Raw genomic sequence first — 14514 nt, forward strand, 5'->3', positions numbered from 1 at the left:
ACAGTAAGGAGAACAAGCTAGAAAGGGAGTTTTGCTTGATTTCGCTTATGGATTGGAGGCCATCCCCTCTTTGAAGCCTGAAGGAAAGGGGAGATTACTGTACGAAAGAGATCTTGGGCTTTCAGGAAGGGAGTGAGGCCGCAGAATTGAAAGAGGGGGAGGGGAGGAGGACTAAGTGAGGACTGACATGCAGCCAGGAGAGTCGGTTTTGCTGTGGAGAAGCACCCCCATCGTCACACACCATCCTAAAGCTGAAGTCTAAGGGGTTTTCTCCAGTGCTGTGCAGTCAGAGTCAAGTTACGTAGAACTTTAATCTTAGTACTTTCTTTGTTTTAATTCCACTTAGAGATTTCCCCAGGCCTTCCAGGCAGAACTTTGCATTCTGGGGCGCTCTTCTCATGAAGGCTAACCGGGACAGAATGACAAAGGGAATGGAAGTCTGATGCATCCTCCTCTCTTTCTGCCTCCACAGAAGTAAGGACCACAGATCCTCATGAGGAGACTTTCATGCGGAGTCCCTGAGGCAGCAAAGACACCCGCTGTTCTGGAAAAATTGGTCTCTACAATCACAGGACAGAAAGTAAAACCAAATTTGATAGCACTCTAAGTTAGTTAGGGATATCGTCTCAGAAGAAAGTAGACAGAAGTTCCTGGGTTACACCTAACTGATAACTTCCTTCTTCATGGATGCCTTTAAAATTTTTTTAAAGTATTTGTTTATTTATTTATGGCTGTGTTGGGTCCTCGTTTCTGTGCGAGGGCTTTCTCTAGCCGTGGCAAGCAGGGGCCACTCCTCATCGCGGTGCACGGGCCTCTCACCATCACGGCCTCTCTTGTTGCGGAGCACAGGCTCCAGACGCGCAAGCTCAGTAATTGTGGCTCACGGGCCCAGCTGCTCCATGGCATGTGGGATCTTCCCAGACCAGGGCTCGAACCCATGTCCCCTGCATTGGCAGGCAGACTCCCAACCACTGCGCCACCAGGGAAGCCCCCATGGATGCCTTTAAAGAATGATTTCTACACCTCAGCCACTTCTCCCCATTCTCCTCCCTTGATTTGTATTTATTAGCCAAAACTTTTAAATGTTAAAGTTTCTCAGTTTAGGTTCGAATTCCTTTGCTTTCACATTAGTCAATCAACGAGTCTGATGAATTCTGTCTCAAAAATATTTCTTCAGGACAAAATTTGTCTGCCTCAGTGCCAGCACCTGGTCTAAGCCACTGTGACTCCCCGGTGTCATGCAATATCTTTCTAGTGGATCTGTCCACTCACTCTTGCCTCCTTCCAGGTGATTCTCCACAAACCTTCCAGACAGCCTTTGAATACATCAGTTTTCTCTCTTCTTGTTTTCTTGCATAAAATATTCCAGTGCTCTTCCTTGTTAAATATCCTAAATTCTTACTATGGCATATATGATCATCTAAGAACATTACTCTCTCCCTTACTCCTTTGCCTTAATCAGTCTCAGTTTTTGGGTTTGTCATACTTCCTAAGTTACTAGGGAATCATTGCATCACCTTTTTTTTTTTTTTTTTTTTTTAATCTCTGCCACACAAGAAGTTTCCTTTAGCCTTTAACAATCACTTCCTTTCTTTCACCTTGGATCATTTCTATATATCTTTTATAAATGACCTTAAATATCAGATATTTGTGGGTGCCTTCTCTGAACCCAAACTCAAATTATGTTTCCCTAGTATCTGTGTGTGTATGTATGTGTGTGTATGTGGGTGTGTTTGTGTACTCCCTGTACCCTAATTTTTCATGGTACTTATCTACTATAAGTAAGTATGTGTGTAATTATTTTTTGTCTATCTTATACTGCTTGATCAAAATTTTATTTTGGAAAGGGACTGTGTCCATCTTAATTTAATTTTGTGCCATCAAGAGTCTGCATCATAGCAGTCTTTTCTCTTTTTCTTTCCTTTCTTCCAGCCATTTTTCTTTCCTCCTTAATATATTATTTGGACCTAAAGAAATACATGTTATAAAATGACAGTTGAGGAACATAAGGAATCAGAGAGTTTGAGAATAAATATCATCAAAAATCAAAACGGTAACAACTGACACGTGAGCCAAAAGATGAAAATACGTGACTAAATTGTAAGACAAGTAGAAGCAGAGAAGAGAGAGATCTGGTAAACTATCAAAAAAAGTATCAATAATCTTTTCAGAAATAAAAATTTTGAAAAATCCACATGGGTTAAAACTTTCTTTTCATTGTCATTTATTGTTGCCAACTAAAAATTGCCATCTGCCTCTACAAGGATGAAGTCACAAACTGCTGCAACTGCTGACCTCCCGCACACCCTGAAAGGAGTGCAGGGTGGAGACCAGCAATGAGGCGCTCTGTGCTCTGGGAAGAACTGGCAGAACAGGCCTTCTGATAGTTAGATATTTTCAGGAGAAGATTTTATGAGCTCAATTTCTTGCATCTTCTCATATCTAGAAAAGCACTAGAAATCATTAACAGAGACATCTGCTCCTAGGGACGGGCAGCAACCTCCTACCAAAGCGTGCGCTCGATTGCATGTATCCCCCTTCATCAAAATCTCATCTATACCGACCTCCCCCCTACCTCTTTGGAGCAGTTCCTCAGTTATCTGAGACGCTGTCTCCTGGGCTACAGTCCTCATTTGGCCCCAAATAAAACTTAACTCACAACTTTCATGTTGTGCTTTTTTTTTTTTTTTTCAGTCGACATTGCCTAAAAGATACATTTTGAAATATTACTCACTATTCCACTACTCAAACACAACAGTTGCTTTAAAGCCTTCATTGCTCCTATGTTCATTCCTAAATGTATATGGCTTTTTAAATAATTATAACTGAGGTAGAGGTTTATGTGTCTTCTGACTTTTTCACTCAACTTCGCATAAATGTTTTCCTACCTTGTGATTATAATAACCATTTTAGTAAGGGCATACTATCCCCTTGAATCAGTGTTGTACAATTTACTGTTCCCTGATTCCTAGACATTTTTCTTCCAAGTTTTCCCTATTAAAAATAATTCTACAGTAATAGCTGGTTTAATGGGTATATATTTTTCAAAGTCTTTAATATTCCTTTAAGTTCATCTTCCAAGAGAGATATTAAGGAATCTGAAGGTATGAACATTATCATGAATCTAAATATAAACTTCAAAATGCTTTATATGAATCTTTCAAAAGCCATTGTTTAAATTAGGAATAAACATAGAAGATAGATGGCACAAAAGTGTGTCAAACTTGATGACACATATACAAGGAGAGAAAATAATTAAAGTAGAATTGAGTATTTGGCCTAAATACCTAGGCTCTGTAAATTAACTTCCTTCCTTCATCTTCCCTCCTCCCTTCCCCCATTTCTCACTCCCTCTGTCTGTCTTTTGTTATCTGCTATTATTGTTGACAGACTGCAAAGGCATCCTAATCTATTTGAAATTAGCTTTCCAAAAGGCAAAATTGCTGTTTGAGAAGATAACATCCAAAATGATTTCTGTGAATCAGATAGTCTACTGTGAGACAGACTGAATTATGCATTGAGTTGCCAAGGATTAAATAATACTATTTCAAGAACGTTTTTTTTTCCTCCAGTACTTTTAAAAATAGGCGCTGATATATAGAAAGAATTTAAGGTTTCCTCTTTCTTATTTCACCCCTTCGTTCCTACTAGTCTTCTTTCTTCTCTTACCTCATTCTCTTTTTTCCTCAGTCACCTTCCTAAAAATATGTACTTAAAACAAAAATAATATATTCTAATTGTTTTGTTGATGTTTAATTATAAGGAAGAGCCTCATCAGTATAGCAAACTCATTTTGCATTTCAGAAGAACACATTTAACTTTCAGCAGAAATATTCCTGCCAAAGACCTTGTTTTGCTAGTGCTTTAATTTTCTTTAAGCCTAATTTTGTTTCTCTGTTCATTTTGTAATGGAGCTTCTGAAAACACTGGCAATCTCTGCTCATTTTGCCTTGAGCTAGCATGGGATTTTTTTTAAGGAAGTGCAATTGCTGAGAAAAGTTAATGGATAATTCAGCAGCAATTTTGCTATAGCAAAAGTAAAGAAAAAAGGAATACATGAAGAGTAAAAAGCTTAGGAAATAAAGGGTGAATGGTTATAATATGTATTGGAATGCCCTGACTCAAAAACATAGATGGTAAAGATTTAAAGAACATATAGTCCCAATTTAAGTGTTTATATGTTAAATAACATAATTCTCTAGAATATGTCCCTAGATGTCTATAGAAACTACAGTTACATTTTCAATGATCAGTTGGAAAACTAAAAATTCTGAGTTTATGAACATCAGTGAAAGGGTAAACCAAAAAATAATTTTTAAATTTGAGCATTATCCCCACTCTGTTAAATTAAACAGCTATGAGGACAATTTGGAAATCTTGTAGAAAAACATGGATACATACATGCAAATATAGTGAAATGATCAGATCTCCTATGCAGAATTTTCTACACAGCATAAAGCAGCAAAAATATTGATCCCAGGCTTAGCACAGAGGTCATAATAAAACCTATAGACCATTCACTGGTTTATCTTTCCAACTTCCCTCCATGCTAACCCCACACACACCCCCCTCCACCTGGACTCACTCACCTTAAATTGCTCCCTGCTCCTTTCTATCCCTTGTTCGCATTGCAGCGTCTATTATGTGAAATGTTACTCTGTCCAAAGTACAACCAATGAAACAGAGGAATAGGAAATATATCTTAAGAGATTTATTGCAAGAAATTTTCTTATATGCTTGTGGGAACCGGCAAGGAAAGTCCCCAAATCCACAGGCAACAGGAAACGGAGGATGGCCCTCTCAGGCATCACCAAAGCTGTTGTCTACAGCCAGTTTCTTCTTCTTCAAGAAAACCTCGGTTCTGCTCTTAAGGCCTTCCAACTGACTGAACCAGGCTCACCCAGATTAATTCGGATAATCTCACTTACTTAAAGTCAACTGACTGTGGAATTTAATCACACCTATAAAATGCCTTCACTGCAACACTTAGATTAATGTTTGATTGACTAACTGAGGGCAACAGCCTAACAAGTTAAAACATAAAACAGAGTCCACCCCTTGTCAGCTTGGGCACGCATACACATCTCTTTAAACCAAATTTCTTTCTTAAATAAAAGACAAGAACCAAGCCATACTTCCACAAAACACGATTAAACTATCCTACATTAGTACAAAAATAGACTAATCCTTTCCCGAGAGGAGGATGCAAAGCCTTGAGGCGATTCTCACACTTCTCCTTTAATAGGCTTTAAATTAAATATTAAATTAAATACTGTGATACTTCACTATTATTAGTAACTCTTACCTTAGATAACAAGAGGATAAAATATGGAAGAAAACAAATATCTAGTGTGCGTGTAAAATATATATATGTGTGTGTATATATATACACACATATATATACATTTATAATAAAATAAGTAGGGCTTCCCTGGTGGCGCAGTGGTTAGGAATCCACCTGCCACTGCAGGGGACACGGGTTCGAGCCCTGGTCAGGGAAGATCCCACATGCCGAGGAGCAACTAAGCCCGTGAGCCACAACTACTGAGCCCGTGTGCCTAGAGCCTGTGCTCCGCAGCAAGAGAAGCCACCGCAGTGAGAGGCCCGCGCACCGCGATGAAGAGTAGCCCCCGCTCGCCGTAACTAGAGAGGGCCCGTGCGCAGGAACGAAGACCCAGTGTAAACAAAAATAAATAAATTTAAAAAAATAATTAAAGAAAAAAAAAAAAAAGAAGAAATCTCAGCTTTAAAAAAAGAAAAAATTCGCTCTGAAAACAGCATTTGGTGGCATGAAGCTTTGTCTATTTCCATGCAATAAACCCACATTTAAAAAATAAAATAAAATAAAATAAGTAATACACATAACTATTATAATCCTCATTTCTACAACTGGTCTCATGGTTACAGATGTATTTAAAACTACTTTCTTCCCTACCAATTCCAAATGCCCTTTACCTTCAAGAAACACTTCAGCAGGTCGTGGTTATTTGCCTAGTGGAATTACCCAAAATTTCATTCCTCAAGGGTCTGGGCCAATGGCAGTCCTGTCTGAATTGAGTGATTGTAATTTTCCATTGACTTTAGTCTAGGACATGATTATATTAAGAGGCACCCTAGGGAATATTCTGTATTCCAGGCATACTCTCCCTCATTCCCATTGTGTAGTAATGACACAATTCCCCCTTAATAATCAGGATCAGCAACCCAGACAGCATAGTAACTCTCATCTTTGCCTGGTAATTCAGAGGCGTGTAGAGCCTAATGTGGCCAAGTGGCATTCTCAGCTTCCTCTGCAGTGGAATTATTGTTACGTCTCCTTGTGGACACATTCTTCCCTTTGGAACTAAGGCCTCTAAAGCCAACGAAGCCTAAGGTCATGGGGATGGGACATAAAAATTTTGCTAGTAGATTAGTTGGTGTAACAGTGAATGAGACTACTCCCATTTACAATCCTTGATTCCTGGATCAATGAATGCTAGCTGTGGAAGAAACTGCCTCATAGAATAAATGCTGATTTAGATCTTATACAGCCTCCTGGAGGATACTGCCTAGGTCCTATAAGGTATTGCCATCTATCTGGCACTATAACTGTGTCTTAAGAAGGCTCTTTTACCCTTCATTTCAGGATGATTCAAACATGGTAAGATGGGTGAATTTAATGAGCATGGGTCCACTGTCATACTTTATTTGCTGTCAGGTAAATTCCTTGCTCAGAAGCAGTGCTATGTGGAATCCTTGACAGAGGACAAGGCATTCTGTAGGTCCATGGGTGGTAGCTTTGGCAGAGATATGGATTTACGTTTCCTGTACTCACTATCCAGAGTAAGTGTCTATTCAAGCAGGAGTAAAGTTCTGCTTTTTCTACAATGGAAGCTATCTAATGTAGCTGATCAACTTGGGGGTCCAGTTTTATTCTAGGGGACTTAGTTTTATTCTCTGCATCTGGCAGAGGGGACAATCACCAGAAGCTGTAGTCAGGTTGTCCTTGATGAGTAAATGTCTATATTGCTAAGCTTATGTATAATCTCCATTCCTTGCCACCATGGTCAATCTGCTCATGAGCCCACCGGACAATGACAGGAGTGGCTAGGGGAAGAGACTGACTTGTATTCAAAGGATGGGTACTCTTATCCACTTGATTTTTAAAAGCTTCCTCTATTGAGGTCACCATTTCATGGCAGTCATGTAGGACACAAAAGTCTTCACATTCTTTGCCCATGAATAGTGGTATATCCACATGCCTCTTCCTCAGACCTTCTTGTCACCAGTTTTATCAGTCATGTGCCCTCCAAACCCTGACCATCCAGCCAAATTATTAACCACAGCCAATGAGTTGCTATAGACTTGCGCCTCTGATCACTTCTCCTTCAGGCAAAATGAACAACCAGATGCACCGCCCAAAGTTCTGCCATCAGGAAGGCACTATTGTGCCTTCACTATTGTCCTTCGGGATGTCCAGAAAGGGGCTACAGTACTACAACAGTCCACTTTCAGGTGGTGCCTGGATATCTTACAGAACCATCCAAAAGAGAAACATTTCTCTTCTTCAGTCAACTGTTCATAGAGACGTCTCTATAAGATCATTGGTATGGGCTTCAAAAGTAAAGGTAATGTAGCAGGAGTGGGGACCAAGGGCATTTGGGCTACTTCTTTATGCAACTAACTTGTGCCTTCAGGCCCTGCTCAAGCCTAATCTCGTATATACTACTTCCCCTGGATGACGGACTACTACTTGGCATGCCCAAACATATGGCTTGAAGGGTCAGACAACACTCGATTCATGAATGCTACATCCATGCAAAATCTCCATACCTGCCACCATGATCACTCTGTTCATGAGCCCATGGGGCATGGAGAAGAGTAGAAAAAGGCTGACTGGTATCCACAGAATGAGTAATCCGATATATCTGATTAGTAAAATCTTCTGCTGAAGTCACCATTTTGTGAGCATTCACAGTGGGTACCTCAGGTTGCCTGGTAACGTGGTGAGCCATGGGTAAGCATCCAGTGTGTCTAAAAAAGTCCATTAGTAAACCAAAAGCTGTTCTCAAATTGAGAGTAGTCATGTGTAGAGGATATCAGGGCTTTGGTCCAAACACCTAATATCATGCTGTGATTAACTTAAAGAAGCCTGCCAAAGGCATCAAACTTTCAGCATTATTGGATTTACTGGATCATAGGGTCCAAGAGTTAGAGCAGCTTGCATGGCAGGCCAGACGTGTAACGGAGTCTTCTCTTATTCTTGTGCCCCATTTAAAACAGCTTTTTTGGTCACTTGGTAAATGAGTCACAGTAGCATAAAAAAAATTAGAATTATATTGTCTCCATATTTTATGGAGACCCATTATGTATTGTTCTTCTTTTGTTGTAGGAGAGGCCAGATGCAGCTACTTGCAAGTTCACCTTGGAAGGGATATTTTAATATGCCCCACACCAATGGACCCCTAGAAATATAACTAAGATAACAGGCTCCTGAATTTTTTTGTATATATTTCCCACTGTCTGACGCAGAGATGTCTCATTAATAAACCAAGTATAATTGCTACTTCCTGCTCACCAGGTTCCAATCAGCATAATATCAATATAAGAAACCAGTTTGATATCTCATGGAAGGAAAAGGCAATCAAGGTACTCGTGGAGGAAATTATGATTCAGGGCTGGAGAGTTGACATACCTCTCAGATAGACCAGTAAAGGTAATAGTATTGCTGGTCTTGCCCAGCTGGAAGCGGTATTTACTAATACGCATTCAGAAAAGAACATTTGCCAAATCAATAGCTGCATACCACTTTTAGGGGATATGCTGATTTGTTCAAGCAACGAAACCACATGTAGAAGAACAGCTACAACTGGAATCTACCACCTGGGTAAGCTTATGACAATCTACTATCATTCTTCAAGATCTGCTTTCTGCACAGGCCAAATAGGTAAGTTGAAAGGGTATGGTGGGAATCACCACAGTGCATCCAAGTCCTTGATGATGGCAATCCCTGCAGTCCCTCCAGGGATGCAAATTGCTTCTGGTTTACTTTTTTCCTAGGTAAAGACAGTTCTAGTGGTTTCCACGTGGTCTTTCCCACCATAATAGACCTCACTCTATAATTTGGGGAATCAATGTGGAAATTCTGTCAGTTGCTGAGTAGGTCTATTGCAATTATGCCTTCTGGAACTGGGGAAATCACCACAGAGTATGTTTATTAAAAAACTGGACTAACTATAAGATTGATCTGAGCTAAAACTCCATTGATCATCCGACCTCCACAGGCTCCTGCTCTGAATGGTGGACACAATGATGTTTTTTGTCTCCAGGAATTAATTTCAGTTCAAAGACAGTGTCCAGTAATCCCCCAAAAGTAATATTTCTCTTTTCCCAAAAAGTGGCCATAAGTCCTTTGGGGACAGCTGGGAGAAAGGTGAACAGTACCTATCTTGGGCAACTGGAATCTACAGGGTCCTTCCTCAAGAGGAGTTCTATGTCTGTAAACTGGCTCAAGTCTGGGAGTTGATTGAGGGGCCATGACTCAGGGTTTCAGTGTTTAAGTTAGACTTCTATGCAGTTGACCTAGAGCTCTTCTCCTTATACAGGTCAAATAAGAATTTAGTAGCCTTCCCTTTTATTTCTTGTTTAAGGTCACCAGATTCAACTAAACATCACCACACCTCTCTGTGAGTCAGATTATTCTATCTGCTTTGACTCCACTGTCTGTTAAGTTAAACATATCTACCTTGTCATTGCCACTTAAATGCCACCATATGGCCTGTGCTATTCTAGGATCACATTATCCCCACTGCATGCAGGAAACCTGGTTAGATGATAGCAGTTCTCACTGTAAGTTATGATCTACAGAGAACAGCAGCCTCAAGCTTTTCAATGATTTTGAGGTTTTCCTTACAATTTTTTTCTCAGTTTCAGTGAAATGTGTCTCCTCTGGACCATCCAGGGTGCATGAGCAGTTCTCACATGATAAATTCACTCTAACATTTCAAGCTCCCTAAGCCTGCAGACACTTCCCTTTATAGTATGACAAGGCTGTTCTGGTGTAGAATACCTTAGAATTTCAGTGCTAAAACTAGCCAACTGTTAGTGCTATTTCTAATCCCTCAAGCTAAAACACTGAATCCAGAATGCCTGCATAGTGAGCCCATATCAAAAAATTTAACCTGATCCAACATATGTTCCTTCCACCATGATCTCAAGTTCTTATGATCCATTCCCACACAAATTTTCCATATTTCTGTCAGTATACATTGGAAAAATTATACAATCCTTTTGGCGTGTAGTGCACAGCCTTATGGATTATAGTTTGTACCTCACCCTTCAGGGCCCCCTAAGACTTGAGTCTAGTTGTAGGTCTAGAAGCAAAGACGGGTTGTGGGTGTTGGTCTCAAGGCGACTTGTCAGTGGTTTGCAAGTCAACTAGCTCAGGACCACTCACGTTCGCTAGAATAATCTCCCTTACTTAAAGTCAATTGATTACAAACTTTAATCATATCTACAAAATCACTTCATAGCAGACCTAAATCAGTGTTTGAGTGAGTAACTGGGAATTACAGTCTCGCCAAGTTGACACACATAAAACTGGTCATCGCCATCCCCTTCCTCTCTGTGTATTCACCAGAGGTAGGCACCTCACCCAATCTCAGCCACTTAGAGTGCTTCCCCGTGAGAACTTTGTAAACGTAACTGTGAGACTCTGTTTCTTTCTCATCACTGAAGATACAACATGCAGTTTGCGTGCTGCAAATGTGATAGTCCCTGCTTTGGGAACAGCAAAGCATAAAGTGACAAAAGAGCCATTGAGAGCGATAGAGGAAAATAAAGATGCAAAGAGAGGAACAGATGTATATAGACCAGAAAGCGCTGACTCTGCTGGAGCAGTTTATGGTTGGTCCCGAGGACCAAGCACATTCATATCCTTGGATTCCTTGACAAATTCCACTATCCCTGTGATACATTTCTCTTTTGTTTAAGCTCACTTGCATTGGGTTTCTGTCACTGGCAATAAAAAAATATTCTAATTTCATGAGGTTTTAGAACAAACGTTTATTTGGGAGAAAAAAGTTACCATGGAAAACTGCTATGTAATGAATAAATTAAAAGCAAAGTAAAACATTTTGACCAAAAGAAGAAAAAAAAATGAGGCAATGCAGTACGATTCAAAGCCCAGCCTCTGAAGTCAGATATGAGTGCTTCAAACCCTAACAGCAGTGTGACCTTCCATTCATTAATCTAAACATTTAACTGGGTACCTCCCATGCATCAAACACCATCCTTGACATGGCATATATTAGGAGTACATGATCCTTACTCACATGGAACTAAAAGGCTGATGAATATTTCGTATTTACTATCCCCAGAATCTTACATGGAGACTAAGACTGGTGTTAAGTGCCTTAACCAAAATCACAGCTATTAAGTAGTTACGCTACCTTCATAGACATAGTAAAGACACAAAATAAGATACTGCATATAAAGCCCTTAGCACATTGCCTGTCACATAAGTTAGTACTTATTAAATGTTAACAAGTAAATGACCTCATTTCTAATATTAGGGAATTAGTTGAAGTTATCTCTAAAGTCATTTTCAGCTTGGACAATCATGACTCTAAGTTAAGGATAAAAGGTTACATGATTATGTCAGGGACGAGGCGCTGCCAACACTATTTTCATTCTCCTTTTCCTGCTTAATCAAAGATTCCTAGTTTTATTCAGGGTGGCAATATGCCCATGAAAACGATTACACTTTTCAAGTTCCCCTGGCAGGTTGGTATGGCCATATATCTAATTCTGGCCAAAGAAATCTATGTAAAAGTGTTGAGTGGTTCCATTGAGAATAACCCTCAATAAAATGTGGGACAGGAATTCTGTAACGCACCTTCTTTAGCTTTTCTCCCCTTCCTCTCCTCTCCTTTTTGGAAATTCTAAACTATAGATGAAGCTGCAGCAGCTATCTTATAAACTTGCAGGTGGAAATGACTCATCATGGATGATGGTGCAGAAAGACAGAAGGAGCCTTGGACTTAGCTGATTGCTCAGAGCTACCAAGCCAACCATCAGCTGCTTACCTTTGGGGTACTTTTATGTGAAAGAAGAAACTATGTTGTGTCTAATCTTTGCAGTGTGGTGTCTATTATAGCAGCAAAATGTAATTTATAACTGACAAAGTAATTTTTAGGAAATAACAAATTAAGGTTAGTATAAATAAAGATGTCAAAAATCAGAAAGGAATAAGGACCAATTTCAGTTACGAATAGCTATTGGTATGCCTGCTCTCCTCAGTGTTTTCCTCTATGTAAGTCTAGCTCCAACTTGAAAAAGGAATTTGCGTTAAAAAGGGGACATGCACTAAGATAATATCATATACACTTTTAGGGACAAATATAAAATGCTTACTAAAATACTGTTAGAAGCCAACAAGACTAAAGAACACACGTCAATCAAGAGATAAAGAGCCACTTGCATCTAAAGGTTAAAGCATTTAAACCCTAAGATCTGGAAATACCCTGCCAGTACTGGTAAACTTCCTTGGCATTTATCTTGTCATTTAAAATCTTCACAGCATGCAATATACTGGGTTTACTCTTCTTGCTCTATAGGAGATTGGAAGATCCTGAAAGGCCTAGAGAGAGAGGAGGAAAAAAAGAGAGAGGCAGCAGGGAGACAAGCCCTCTCTGATGGCGTACAACAGGAAGAGTCGAGGGGCACAGGTGTACACATTCTTTAAAAGGGGTAGATATATATGTATGTCAATACACTATGCTGTAGAAATAAAATTGAGACAGAACCCGCTTCACGTTAAGCAGATAATGTGAAGCCTTTCCTTTGAGAACTATTTTCTGACGCTGAAATGTGAGAACTAGTTCTCCTCCCCTCCCCACTCTCCATCTCCTGCTGCTTCATCTCTTTCTCCCTCTTCCCTCCCCTGTTCGTTCTTCTTCTCCCCTTCCTCCCTTCCCCACTATCCCGCCCCACGCCTCCTGGTGGGTTAGCATACTTTTGAAAATTCTCCAGTTTCCTGGCATTCAATGTCCTTTTACAAAAATGGACATCTTGAAAGGAAATGAATCCATGAAATTTTATCAGCTTAAATAACTTACATAGGTAAATTTTTAAAGTCAGATAAACCACTTCTCTGATTTTGAAAGTCAAAATTAAAGAATTAAAACTAAAGACTGTTTTGGCAAGATGGCGGAAGAGTAAGATGCGGAGATCACCTTCCTTCCCACAGATACATTAGAAATACATCTACACGTGGAACAACTCCTACAGAACACCTACTGAACGCTGGCAGAAGACCTCAGACCTCCCAAAAGGCAAGAAATTCCCCACGTACCTGGGTAGGGCAAAAGAAAAAAGAAATAACAGAGACAAAAGAATAGGGACGGGACCTGCACCAGTGGGAGGGAGCTGTGAAGGAGGAAAGGTTTCCACACACTAGGAAGCCCCTTCGCGGGTGGAGACTGCGGGTGGCAGAGGGGGGAAGCTTCGGAACCACGGAGGAGAGCGCAGCCACAGGGGTGTGGAGGGCAAAGCAGAGAGATTCCCGCACAGAGGCTCGGCGCCGATCAGCACTCACCAGCCCGAGATGCTTGTCTGCTCACCCGCCGGGGTGGGCGGGGCTGGGAGCTGAGGCTCGGGCTTCGGTCAGATCGCAGGGAGAGGACTGGGGTTGGCAGCGTGAACACAGCCTGAAGGGGCTAGTGCACCACAGCTAGCCGGGAGGGAGTCCAGGAAAAGGTCTGCAGCTGCCGAAGAGGCAAGATACTTTTTCTTGCCGCTTTGTTTCGCGGCGCGCAAGGAGAGGGGATTCAGAGCGCCGCCTAAACGAGCTCCAGAGATGGGCGTGAGCCGCAGCGATCAGCGCGGACCCCAGAGACGGGCGTGAGACGCTAAGGCTGCTGCTGCCACCACCAAGAAGCCTGTGTGCGAGCACAGGTTACTCTCCACACCTTCCCTCCAGGGAGCCTGTGCAGCCCGCCACTGCCAGGGTCCCGTGATCCGGGGACAACTTCCCCAGGAGAACGCACGGCGCACCTCAGGCTGGTGCAACGTCACACTGGCCTCTGCCGGCGCAGGCTCGCCCCGCATCCGTACGCCTCCCTCCCCCCCCCCCCGCCTGAGTGAGCCAGAGCCCCCAAAGCAGCTGCTCCTTTAACCCCCTCCTGTGTGAGCGAAGAACAGATACCCTCAGGCGACCTACACGCAGAGGCGGGTCCACATCCAAAGCTGAACCCCAGGAGCTGTGCAAACAAAGAAGAGAAAGGGAAATCTCTCCCAGCAGCCTCAGGAGCAGCGGATTAAAGCTCCACAAACTACTTGATGTACCTGCATCTGTTGAATACCTGAATAGACAACGAATCATCCCAAATTCAGGAGGTGGACTTTAGGAGCAGGATATATTAATTTTTCCCCTTTTCCTTTTTTTGTGAGTGTATATGTGTATGCTTCTGGGTGAGATTTTGTCTGTATAGCTTTGCTTTCACCATTTGTCCTAGGGTTCGGTCTGTCCTTTTT

At 41.4% G+C, this 14514-nt stretch overlaps 1 long non-coding RNA gene across 1 annotated transcript in view; it reads right to left on the reverse strand.

The window, feature by feature from the left end:
* The window catches only part of LOC309647410, a 57969-nt gene extending 44287 nt beyond the window's left edge, over positions 1-13682 (reverse strand). The window contains exon 1 of the long non-coding RNA XR_014256028.1: positions 4590-13682. This is a non-coding gene — a long non-coding RNA (uncharacterized lncRNA). The remainder of the gene's footprint in view (positions 1-4589) is intronic.
* Positions 13683-14514: the final 832 nt, after the last annotated feature.

Source organism: Balaenoptera physalus (genome assembly GCF_965194825.1).
Source record: "Balaenoptera physalus genome assembly, chromosome: 18".
NCBI lineage: Eukaryota > Metazoa > Chordata > Mammalia > Artiodactyla > Balaenopteridae > Balaenoptera > Balaenoptera physalus.